Genomic DNA, 11,524 nt, shown 5'->3' on the forward strand with positions numbered 1-11,524 from the left:
CCACAGGCACAAATAATAATAATTATATGGAAATAAATATATAAACTTCCACTATGGGTTATTTAAAGACTATGCTTTGCTTCCATTATAAATGTCTTCTGTGTATCCTAAAGCCAAACATGGTCCTAGATGTCTAACTGAGTACTACCCAGCCCAACAATCTTTATATTTACCATACAGTCTCCAGAGAAGAACAGATAAATACTATAATTCATGGAGATAATGTAGGCTTTTAAGTGTTTAGAAAATTATAGAAATTTTATTTTACCTGGAAGCTAAATTAGGTAACTATGATAAGGACTTGGATTTCCATTGCATATCACAAAACTTTTTAGATTACAATATTCTGAGTAAGAATTTTGTCAGGGTACCTTTACCCTAACCTGAATGCATACATTCCACAAACATCCAAATATTGGCATTAGTAGCCAGAAATAAAATGTGGTGCTCACATTATACTTTCCTGAAATATGCATAGTTGGATAAAGGGTTATGTTTCCATTCAGAAACGAAGCCTATTATTCAGATAAAATTCCTGTCATCATATTTTCGTGTTGTAGAAACAAAGAAAGCCACACAAACCTTGCTCATTCATTTATATTTCTTTGGTCAGTTTTACCAGTGCTTATTAATATTCACTGAGGAAATCACAAGGCAACACACACACACACACACAAATCATGAATTACAGAAAGTTATCCATTTCTTGAGACTAAGTCCTGTTATTCACCAACCAGTTCTGGAATCCCAAATTTATTATATATAGTAACAATAATATGCATACAGTAACAAGTCTATAGTGATATAAAAATCTACATAGAGACATTTGGAAAACTACTGTGTTTAACAGATCCATTTGGAATGATGCTGTCTGTAGAATACCATTTTCCTGTTATAGTCTTAAGCCTTGATATTTTGTACAAATCTGGTTTAAAAAAGGAAGCAGTGGTAGATGCTTTGCTGTTTTCTGTTGTTGCTATTATTGTTGCTTTTGAAATGCATACCTGAATAAAAGAGATTGAGGTAATAAGGATCTTTATATGAGGTTATGAACTTAAGTAATTGAGAAGGTCCCATTTAGTATCTACTTTGAGATTTCTCTTCATGTTGCCTTTTTGTCTGTGAAAGTTTGAGTTTTACTTACACTCTGCTTCAGTTATGCTTTTGGAGAGAAAAAAAATTCAATAAGCAGTGGAAAGAAAAAATGCACTGGACCAGTTCAACAAGCAAGGAATATTTTAATCAAAACTATTGCAAGGGAAAAGAGAATGGAGTCCCCTTCATTAAAACAAAAGGCACGAGATTTTTAAAGTTGGGGCAGGCCAGTACAAAGCGCTAGAGAGTGTTAGTCAGGAATGAGGTTGTTAGAGATGAGGTTTGCCAGTGGTTGCTAGGACATCAGTACTGGACAGTTGTCATTTATCAAAGAAGGTAACCTCTTAGTTTCCTCCAGCTTCTGGGTGATCCTGGTGCTATCTTTGCTGTTGACTACATTGCAAGGGAAAGGCTTTCTGGTCTTTGAGAATTCCTAGGTTGTAGAAGATTTACGTCTCACAGGCACAAGAAAAATGTGTAATTGAAAGTTTTCTAAAGTAAACCCTTTCATAAAAGGAGAGTCAGGAGAATAGAGTCAGGAGATACCGTAGGATACAGTCAAGCTAACTATTGGCACTGTCTTGTTCAGAACTGAATAGGGTGGTTCATGCTCATAGCCTGCCTTTGGCGGAAGTGACTGAACTGAGGAGGTGAAGGTAGACCGACAGCAAAGCGAGCGAGCTGTTGTGAGACACTGTATAGTGAGGGTTATGGAGAAAAATGAATGTGTGTTCTCTAGAAGTACAAAACAAAATTTGTTCTTTCTGGATACTTTCTAGGAAAAAAATTTCTTCTTAGAAAAGGTATAGCTGACAACTGTTACTTTGCTGAACGTTATAATTTGTAATTTTTGCTTTTATTCATTTACATTATTAAAGCCTTTCTTCTGTTAAAGCTTGTAAACATCATAAAAGAAGGGACAGAACTCTATTTTTGTTAATTTAGGACCACAGATTCAGTACCTCGAACAAGGTCTGCATAAAGCAAAGAGCAGGTGAGTGGCAATGAAGAAGATTTCAAAATCCAAGTTTCCTGCCTTCTATATCTCTGCACGTGGAACACATATGACATCGCTTCTTTCATTACTTTGCTTACGTTTTCACAGCTGAATTAAGTCTCTTCCACCTTCTCTCCTTTTGTTTGCCTGCAGAAGATTCTGGAAGACAAAGTTTCTATGATAAGCACTGGTGGTGCGGTATAGCCCCCTCCGGCAGCCTGCACTGTCACCAGCAAGAGCGGGTAGTTGCCACATGTCAGACAGAAATCACCAAAGGAGTAGTTATGATTGCATTAAAGTGCAAGTTTATTACAGAAAAGAAGCACAGAAGATGAGCCCAGAGCCAGGGTAGGTAAGTTAAGAAGGAAAGCAAACTGCTCCATGGGCAGAGGATCCCAGGCAAAGGAGAGCAGAGCTGGCCTCTCCACAGCCACAGCGGCCCAGGATAAAGGATGTATTTCATTTGTACAGGGTCTCAAAGAACTGTCACTAGTTAATCATGGGCTTTTCTCGTGAATGAGTTGGGTATCCAAACTGGGTGCAGTGTATTTACTGCATAGGCACCAGTTTGAAAACTTAGGATCAGTTCTTGCTCTGATTTGTCACCTTTTTTACTTGTAGCACTTTCCTATAGGTTGCCCATATATCCCAGGGAATATATTGGATTTTTTACTTAACCAGGGGCCTGATTTGCCTTTCCTTCTATTACCAACAGTTGCACAAATCTGATCTTTTTTTGTTTCAGAATGCTACTGCAAAGTGCTGCCAATACCACAGTCTCTGAAAGAGAGCGTTGTGTGCATCTGTCCCTAACTCTGACAGGGACATCACATTGGTAACTTCTAATTGGCTGGGAGAGGAATATTTATAACACAGAAAGGAACAACCCCAGAAATCACAGTTTTGCTCCTCTGAAAAAGTGGTATACAACCTTTGTTTTTCAGTACTAGGGACTGAACCCAGGACCTTGGTACTGAACTACATCTCAAGCCTTTTTTGTGTTACATTTTGAGACAGGGTATCTCTAAGTCATAAAGATGCCCAAGCTGGGCTTGAATTTTTAATCCTCTTCATCACCCTCCCAGTGTGCTGGGATTAGAGGTATGCTCAGGTGATTAAACAACTCTATCAGCTCATAACTGGAATTTCTATCCTACAGCTAAGAGGTCAAACAAAAATTATTAAACAAAACAAATCTGATAGAAAAAGAAAAATGGCATAAGCAAAACAGAATCTAATTTATTTTCTAATGCTAATATTTTAAAACTGTAACATTATAGAGTTAAAATTTAAAATAAAGTATTTTACTCTCTCACACCTTTATCATTTTCACATATTATGTTTCCTAAAGAACTGTTTGGTATTTGAAAATACTTAAGGGATATAAGCTGTTGGATTTACATTTTTAAAATAGGATTCAGAAATGTTAAAAGAAAAATTTAACATTGATAATAAAATAAACAATTCATAGGTACCGAAAGCATGTTTTTCTTTGTTAGTCATTATTACAATTTAAAAGAAACAAAAAGATCTCTGAATCTAATTTAGAAGTTTTGCATGGCTATATCTGTTTCCTTTCTTGAAAAAGTCACATTAGCATGATAGTTCAGTAGGGAAACCAACAAACCTTTGTCTTTTATAAATGGTGTTGAAATCTGATTTCAAAATTTTACAACTCAGAGAAATGTAGCCCTTGATAAAAATAAATAATTTAAAAGAAAACTGAAATTAATAGAAGAAAATCATGCCATAAAATATACTAACATAAACTAAATGAAGACTTAATTGAAGGCATTAGGCTATGGTAATGCAACTTTGATATCTATATTCTTAAACGTGTCATAAAACACATGTTGAAAACTAAGATGGAAACAGATAAAGCTATCAATTAGAAAGCTGTAAAATATCAGTTACTTGGCAGTCACACAGGAAAGAAGAGAGCTACGTAATGTTTACCAAGTTTTGTGGAGTTTATTAACCCACCATGTTGGACTTGAGAGCTTTATTAGCAGGTTGAAAACAAAATTTAAATGTATTTCAAACATTGTAGATGCCAGTAGACAAGTGGAGACCTGTTATTTCAAACCATTTCTTTTCTTTGAAATGTGGCAATATTACATTAAATGAAAAATATCCTAACAAAAGTTGTAAGATCTAATTAAAACAAAGATAAGTCTGATACAAGTAATACTCCGCCCTCCAAGAAATAATCTCAGAGAAGAAAAGCTAAACTGTCACAGGAATGAATGGAGTTGATAAGATGATAAACAATTTAGAAAGTGTGTATGGTCCTCAGAGACAAGAAAGTGTAGCCAATGATTCACCTGCTGGAATTAGAACATTCAGTAGTGTCTGAGAAAACCAGGCAGCAGCTGAACATCTGTGACTAAGTAACATGAACTCCTGATCAGATAGCCAAGTGATCCAAAAGAAAATCACTTCCAAATATGCTACTCCTCAGATCAATTCAATTCTGAAGAATATTAAAGCAAATAAGCTTGCCAGCATCTGTAGCTGGCAAAAGAATGAAACAACCTGGGCCAGTATCCCAGCTTCAATATCAGTTATTCAAATCCTCGATATCCTATCACTGTACAAACAAGTACAATACTTCTGTGCTACCAAAAAATGATGCCCATGATCCAGAGAAATTCGAGCTGATATCCCAGGGGACTTTTTAAATACCTTATTCCATTTCTCAAAATACTTGATAACTTAGCCATGTAAAAATATAGTAGAAAAATAAGTTTTTAACAAATACCACTAAACATATGGAAATTGCATTTGAAAGAGATAGTGACAGTTGTTGTGCTTGTGGTTTTATCAGGAGAATGCAGCACAATAAACTGTTTAAACCAATGTGCCAGAGCCTCTAATATGATAAATGATGATCATTTAGTAGAGTTCACCTGAAGATCTTTTTAAATGAAGTAAGGGATGATAGCTTGAGCAATCAGAGAAGACAAGACATGTAACTTTCTATAGTCTTTTCCTCTATTATTATTGTTCTTTCATTCATTCTTCTATCCTTTTATTCTGTTTTATACCTCCAGTCTAAAATAACTACATGTGAAGAGCAGAACTTAGAGGTTCATCTATGTATATTTGCATTGTTTGGGAAGAACTCTACTGCCAGATCAACAAATCAATATAATATCTTCCTAACCATATCCTTAAATAAACACTATATTATCTATTTTTTTAAAAGAGCATCAGTGAGGATTATCACACTGAACCACTAACAAGTCAATTAGTCATTTAGAAATTTAACCCTAGTTAGGTCCAGATTTTAATACTATTTTTTATTTTAGTCTTCAAGATCTAAGCCAGAGTCTCACACATACAAGGAAATTGTTCTCCTAGCTACTGAGCTGCATCCCAGCCCCCTGACATTCTTGACTGTACCTCAGTGGCTAGAGAAGATGTTTGCAAAGCATGATAGTAAATTGCAGAGACCAAGACAATGTCCTGTGTTTCATAGTCTCTCAAATGCTCTCTTCTGACTTTGCTCCTCAAGGACCTACTTGCAAACCTTAGTACAGCCACTACTAAGGTGTTTACCAGTAGAAGTCAAAAGACCTCAAAAATCTAACACACAGAGAAACAGAGAAAAGAAAATGGATTGCTGAAATTCAGTTCAGTTGTTGGTCCAAATGACAGATTAAAAACTATAGGTCATTTAATTATTAAGACCATAATTAAACAACTCTGGTGTTTATGTTTAAAACTCATTCTGAAATGCAGTCAATGAAGCTTCCTTCATACCATATAGTTAACTCTGTCTCATTAGCCTGGCAATTTTTGTGGAAGCAGAGGGTTACAAGGAGAGAGAAAAAAGAATTAAAACATCAGCTTAAACACAAAACTGGACCGCAAGCAACACTGTGAGAGTTGAGAAAGCAAGAACCGTGGGTTCCAGTGCTCCCTGCCAAGGTGGGAAGGACTAGTGAACCACATCAGACTCTACTCAGGGAGGAGAATACACGTGTCATGTGAAGCGCTTGACATTCCTGGATTTATTTCTTGCCATGTTCTAGGCTAGCCTAATAAATACAGCCTTAATAACTTGAAGCAGCCCCAAAGTTCAGATGTTTAAGAAATAAGACTTCGGGGGCTGGGGATTTAGCTCAGTGGCAAAAGCGCCTGCCTGGCAAGTGCAAGGTCGTGAGTTCGGTTCCCGGTACTGGAGAAAAACCAACAAAAAAAAAAAAAAAAAAAAAGAAATAAGACTTGGTTTTCTATAGCTTGATCTTCTATAACTTAAATTGTACTCAAGCCCCTGCCCTCATGCTAGGCATGTGGAAAACTAGGATACCAGCATTTTGTGGCTTTCATCTCCCTCTTCTCACCAGCATTTCATTCTCCCCCACCTGGGGTCTTTTCTTTGGCAAGGGGTAGAAGGCACTTAGGCATTAAGTCTCCTATGACCATCTCCAATCATAGAAGGAGAGCATCTTTGAGATGCAGATGTTCTCTTCCTGTTCATTTACTTTTAGACCAATTTGGCTTTTCCTGTTAGGGTGCTCCATTAGCATGACCTACCACCTCTAGATGCTTTAATAGAGGTTGAGCTTGCCCTCTGAGGTCAAGGACTCTCTCACACACAGTTGGCAGTGGCCCGTGTGCATGCCTCTGCTTTCTTCTTAACCTGCCTCTTCAATTTGGCTGGGGTTAAAGGGTTTATTTTGTCCAAAAGTACAATTTTTCCCTTCATGAATTTGATTGAGATGTAACAACCATTATCCAGATCTTCTTACTCTGTTCTGGGATGTGTTAATAGGCTTTATTTCTTAACTTTTCTTGAAGTTTTATGATCTGAGTTTCTTCTTGTGAACTTGCACTATTTCAGAATATAAAAATATATGTCCATTATCACATGGCTTTTAATATATCAGTAAATAAATGGTTGCTTTTGGAGTAAATGAATCCATTAATGAATGTAGCAAAAGAATATAAGGATGCTTTTGTGTATACCACCTTGTGACTCAAAATAATGAAGATTAATCCTATTGGTCACTGGTGGCATGACTGCTGGCCCCAAGAATACCTGATCACCAAAATATTCATTGTCTCTAATCACTGCATAATCCAAGTTGCCACAAAATCTGTATTTTTATCTAAGAGAAGTCTTTTCACTCTGAAGTATCCAATCTCAGCTTCCTCTGTTGTCTAGAATTGGTCATTATTAATTCTTCACCCCTCACTGATACCTTATACCCCAGTCTACGAATGCATTAATGTGACCTCATCAGCCATTTCCTCCCCCACAACCAAAAGTCTTGTCTTTCTGAACTCTCAAACTATCACCAACAAACACACCTTCATACTGTGTCTTCTGCACAGTTCCCTTCCCTTTTGATTGTAACAGAAATGTTACAGTCCACTGAGGGAATGACCATTGAGGAAAAGCTTGTCTTTCCCTTTATTCACATACCATACACTTCAGAAATAATAGATGTGTCCTTGTACTTGAGTAAACATTTCAGTAAAAGGAACACTTTTTTAAGTAAAAGAAATAATGCTTCAGAGCAACAGGTCAACAGGACTTCTCCAGACAATCATGAACTATTGCCACTTCCAAGCTATTTCTTGCTTTCAGTGTTCCACAATTTCCTTTTCTTTGATGTGTGTTACTTATCTACCACCCTTTAATTCTCCTAGTTTTTCCCTTAAAACCCCTTATGTCCTTCCACAATGAGGCCACTAGTGATTTCAGGAGTGCTCTGACTGCCTTCCCCTCTGGCAGCACTCCTACTCTAATGGCAAGCCCCTGAATTCCAAGTTCTTAGACATCTTTTTCTCTGCTGACCTTTCCTTCAATTAACACTCACGTGATCAGATGTCAAAGTAGAATTTGTCAATAACACATGACGGCTGCAAATTGATTTCAAACATCCCAATGCACTTTTATTCTTTTGGCTTACTTGCTCTACTATCCCAACTCCAAAACTACATAAATTTTGACCATTGCAAAAAGTGGATCACTGATTCACTATCTATTGCCTTGTTCCTGAGTGTATTTCCCTCCCCGCCCACACTGCTTGGGCAGTCCAACGTTACATCTCCTTCCTAGAAAGCATGCTTAGTCATTTCACCTTTCTTTGCTTTATTGTAATACTTGGAAAAATTCCCAACTCAGATGAAGTCATTTACTCTGCCTCTATCGTAAAGTTACAAAAGATATTCCTAGAAAAGCATGACCAATTCTGATGATGGGTTTTCCTTCAAATATGTGACCAAAAATTTCAAATGCATAATCAAAACTTTGATGTCATATCCTTGCTCACTGACAGGCCTTATCATGACTGTTTCGCACTGTCTTCTCTGTCCTCATATTTCTCGTACGTCTACCTTGAGAGGTAGCACGCATGTGATGGGAGACAGGAAATAAAGGTAGGTAGAAATGAGATAAAATCATAATCATAATAATTTCACTCCTTCAAGAAAACTGACACATCAGGACATCGTTACCCAAGTTCACTCCTCTGTGCTCTTCATATCTTCAGTTCTGAGGCTTCTTTGTACTCCCTAACCTTATTTCTGTTTTGTTGTTTTCTCTTCAGGCCTATCATACCAAAATTCCTTAAAGACTCTCTTTGTCTGTAAATTAAACTAGTGTATAAAATAAAGGGCAAACACCTGAACTTAATGTTAAGAAACAGCTTTAAAGTGTGCAAAGAATGTTTATAGGCAAAACATTTTATATCACTTATATTACAGGATACTTCCAAACACACAAACTCACACACACGTGCACATGTGTGCGCATGTGTGCACACAATCCTGGGCCATATGGCATATCTCTCTAATCTCACACTGTTTGCTGAGTGCACACTTCTGTAGCCTTCCCTAATAAAACCTATGTCAATCAACCAATCAATCAATCAATCAATACAGTGAATAAGTGATGCTGATATTTTCTAACACATTTTTCATTCCACCTGCAACCTACCTCTATGGACATTCTGGAGGTTTTCATTCTACCCCCTTGGACACTCTGCAGTTTGGTTGCTGGATCCTTGACTTATCTATAAGCTTTTAAAACTGAAACCTTTGGCTGTTTTCTCTGCTTTCTTCTGTTACTGAGCTTTGCGGTGCTGAATTCTCTTTCTGGAGGTGGTTTTAGATTTTCTTCTGTCCTGAGACAAGCACAAATAGTAGCAAGTTTTACTCAAGGTAGGAAAAGAAATGGACTCTGCAAAGTGAGCTTGGGCTAAGTAAAAGTAGGAAAAGAAGTATCCCCTATATCATAAGGGCAGCCATCGTGCAAGTGAGAACACAGCAACGAAAAACTCAATGTGGACTGTCATTTCTGTGTCACTCACACCGAGGCTGGAATCAGGTCCAGGGCATCCTACTGAAAGCCTGCTTGAGTTTTGGTAAGAAGTCCATATAAATGGTTTTGGTAACTGTTCTGCTCATCTATTCTTGGATTCTGTAATTAACAGGTCATACCTACTTCCTCAGCCAGCTCTGCCATGCCCTAATCTCCTGTCTCATTTCCCCCTGAGAGACACATATCCTCATAATTCCTTTTCAGGTACTAAGAGAGTGCTGGTCTTTGTCTTCTATAGCTTCTTCTAGCTGGAAGGGGCTGTATAGACCCTACATACTGGACAGTATGTGTTCTCCAACTGCCTTGGAATGTTGTAGCTGAGTGGCTGGGTTGAAGAAAGAAAACCTGTCAGTAGGCAATAAGAAAAGAGTTAGTAACTACTGAGCTGTTTGTTCAATGGAAGAAAGAAAGTAACTTTCCTATTGTGTTTGGGATATAGAGCCAAAATGAGAAGAGCAGGTCAGATTTCCCTCCTTGTGGAGGACAAAGCATGGGAAAGAGAGGGGTTAGGTAAACTGTGGAAAGTCTGAGACCCATAGCCTTAGCAAGAATATCCATATGAAGGATTTAATTAAAAACAGAAGCCTCGGTGCTGGGGATTTAGCTCAGCGGCAAAAGTGCCTGCCTGGCAAGCGCAAGGTCGTGAGTTCGGTTCCCGGTACCGGAGAAAAACAAAACAAAAAAACAAAAAAACAAACAAACAAAAAAAAAAAAAACAGAAGCCTCCACACAGGTGCCCGTGTAAGCTGTGGTGAATTAGGCTTATTAATAACACTAGTTATCTGCACCTGGAACAATACTGGAGTCTTACTTTCTGCAAAGGAGCCTCAGGTCTTCTGGAGGTTCTCAGGAATAGCTTTCTTCTTAGTCCTACAAAAATTCTAGTGACCATCTCCCACGTAAGGTTTCTGTAGTCTGTCACTGCAAACCTTGAGGAAGGGTTCTTCAGAAGCGGGGAATAAGGCCAGGGCCTTGAGGGGCTATAGGGCTGCCCTTCTTACCTCCCTATTAGATTTTTAATTTCCCAAGAATATTTCAGACCTTTCTCTTTGGGATCCTTTGCAATAAGTAACAGCAACATGCTTGGGAAGATAGACTACCTCTAAGAGTTGTAAAGTTTCCTGCTTTTTAAAAAACAGATGATCGATTATTAGTCAGCATGTTGCTTCTTTCCAGATTGTTGCACAGGCACGTAGCACAAGAAAAGGATATTTGGAGTCTGTACAGGTATATAGGTGCTCACTTTTCCTAATATCAATGGCCAAGTAACAGTTGTTACCTCTACCTCTTTCTGAAGTCCTTGGGGGAAAGTTGTACTCAGTGACCTGCTGTGAACTGACAACTGTATAACCTCCCTATTGACGTCTGTCATGGACAAAGCTATTTCTATCAGTGAATAACACCTCCTAAGGGTCTTGAAGGGACAGGTCACTGATGTCCTGCCTGCTTCTTAGCTCTGGAAGATCACTTGTTCACAAGAGTGTCTAACTTCTTGGACTGTAGGCATCAAAGAGGCAGGACTAGGAGGACTATGAATTTTATAATAACCTCTGGGGTGTCTGAGAGCATAGCCTGAGTAACATTTGGTCTCAAGAATTGCTTTGACCTGACAGGGAATCAGGACTTCTAGTTTCAGTCCTAAAGTCTTCCTCTGTAGCACTGCTGTAGCTGCTGTTTCACTCAGGCAGGGTGGCCATCCACAACCACCCCATCTAACTTTTTGCAAAGTATGCCACTGGGCAACATTCTTGTCCAAGGCTTTGGGTAAAGACACCAAAAGAAATCCCTCTATTTTCTGATATGTAGAGGAAGAAGAGTTTTCTGAAGTCAGGTATTCCCTTATACCTTGCAGCAGTATCTACCTGCTGGCTATGTCAGAGAGACCTGGAATAGTCCCAACAGGTAAAATCCATTTTGGCCTTTTCTGGAATTTGAGAATTATCCACAATTTTGCTGGTGAATCTCTTCCCATCCAGGGAGAAGGTGACTCTGAGACAACGAGAAACTTATAGTTAAGCATTAGGCCTTCAAAGCCACATGTCAGAGGATGAGTAAAGAATCTCTAAGGGGTCTCTTCAACTCCAACTATTGCTAAA

The 11,524-nt window shown here is 38.2% G+C and overlaps 1 long non-coding RNA gene across 1 annotated transcript; it reads right to left on the reverse strand.

Annotated features, from left to right (window-relative positions):
• Positions 1-2,110: 2,110 nt before the first annotated feature.
• LOC102007455 lies at positions 2,111-9,691 on the reverse strand. Its single transcript, XR_264450.1, has 3 exons — positions 9,548-9,691; positions 9,045-9,231; positions 2,111-2,251 (listed from the first exon to the last, which is right to left on the reverse strand). It is a non-coding gene; the product is annotated as an uncharacterized LOC102007455 (long non-coding RNA).
• Between the last annotated feature and the right edge of the window lie 1,833 nt (positions 9,692-11,524).

Source organism: Chinchilla lanigera, unplaced genomic scaffold (assembly GCF_000276665.1).
Source record: "Chinchilla lanigera isolate Chin_1 unplaced genomic scaffold, ChiLan1.0 scaffold00111, whole genome shotgun sequence".
NCBI lineage: Eukaryota > Metazoa > Chordata > Mammalia > Rodentia > Chinchillidae > Chinchilla > Chinchilla lanigera.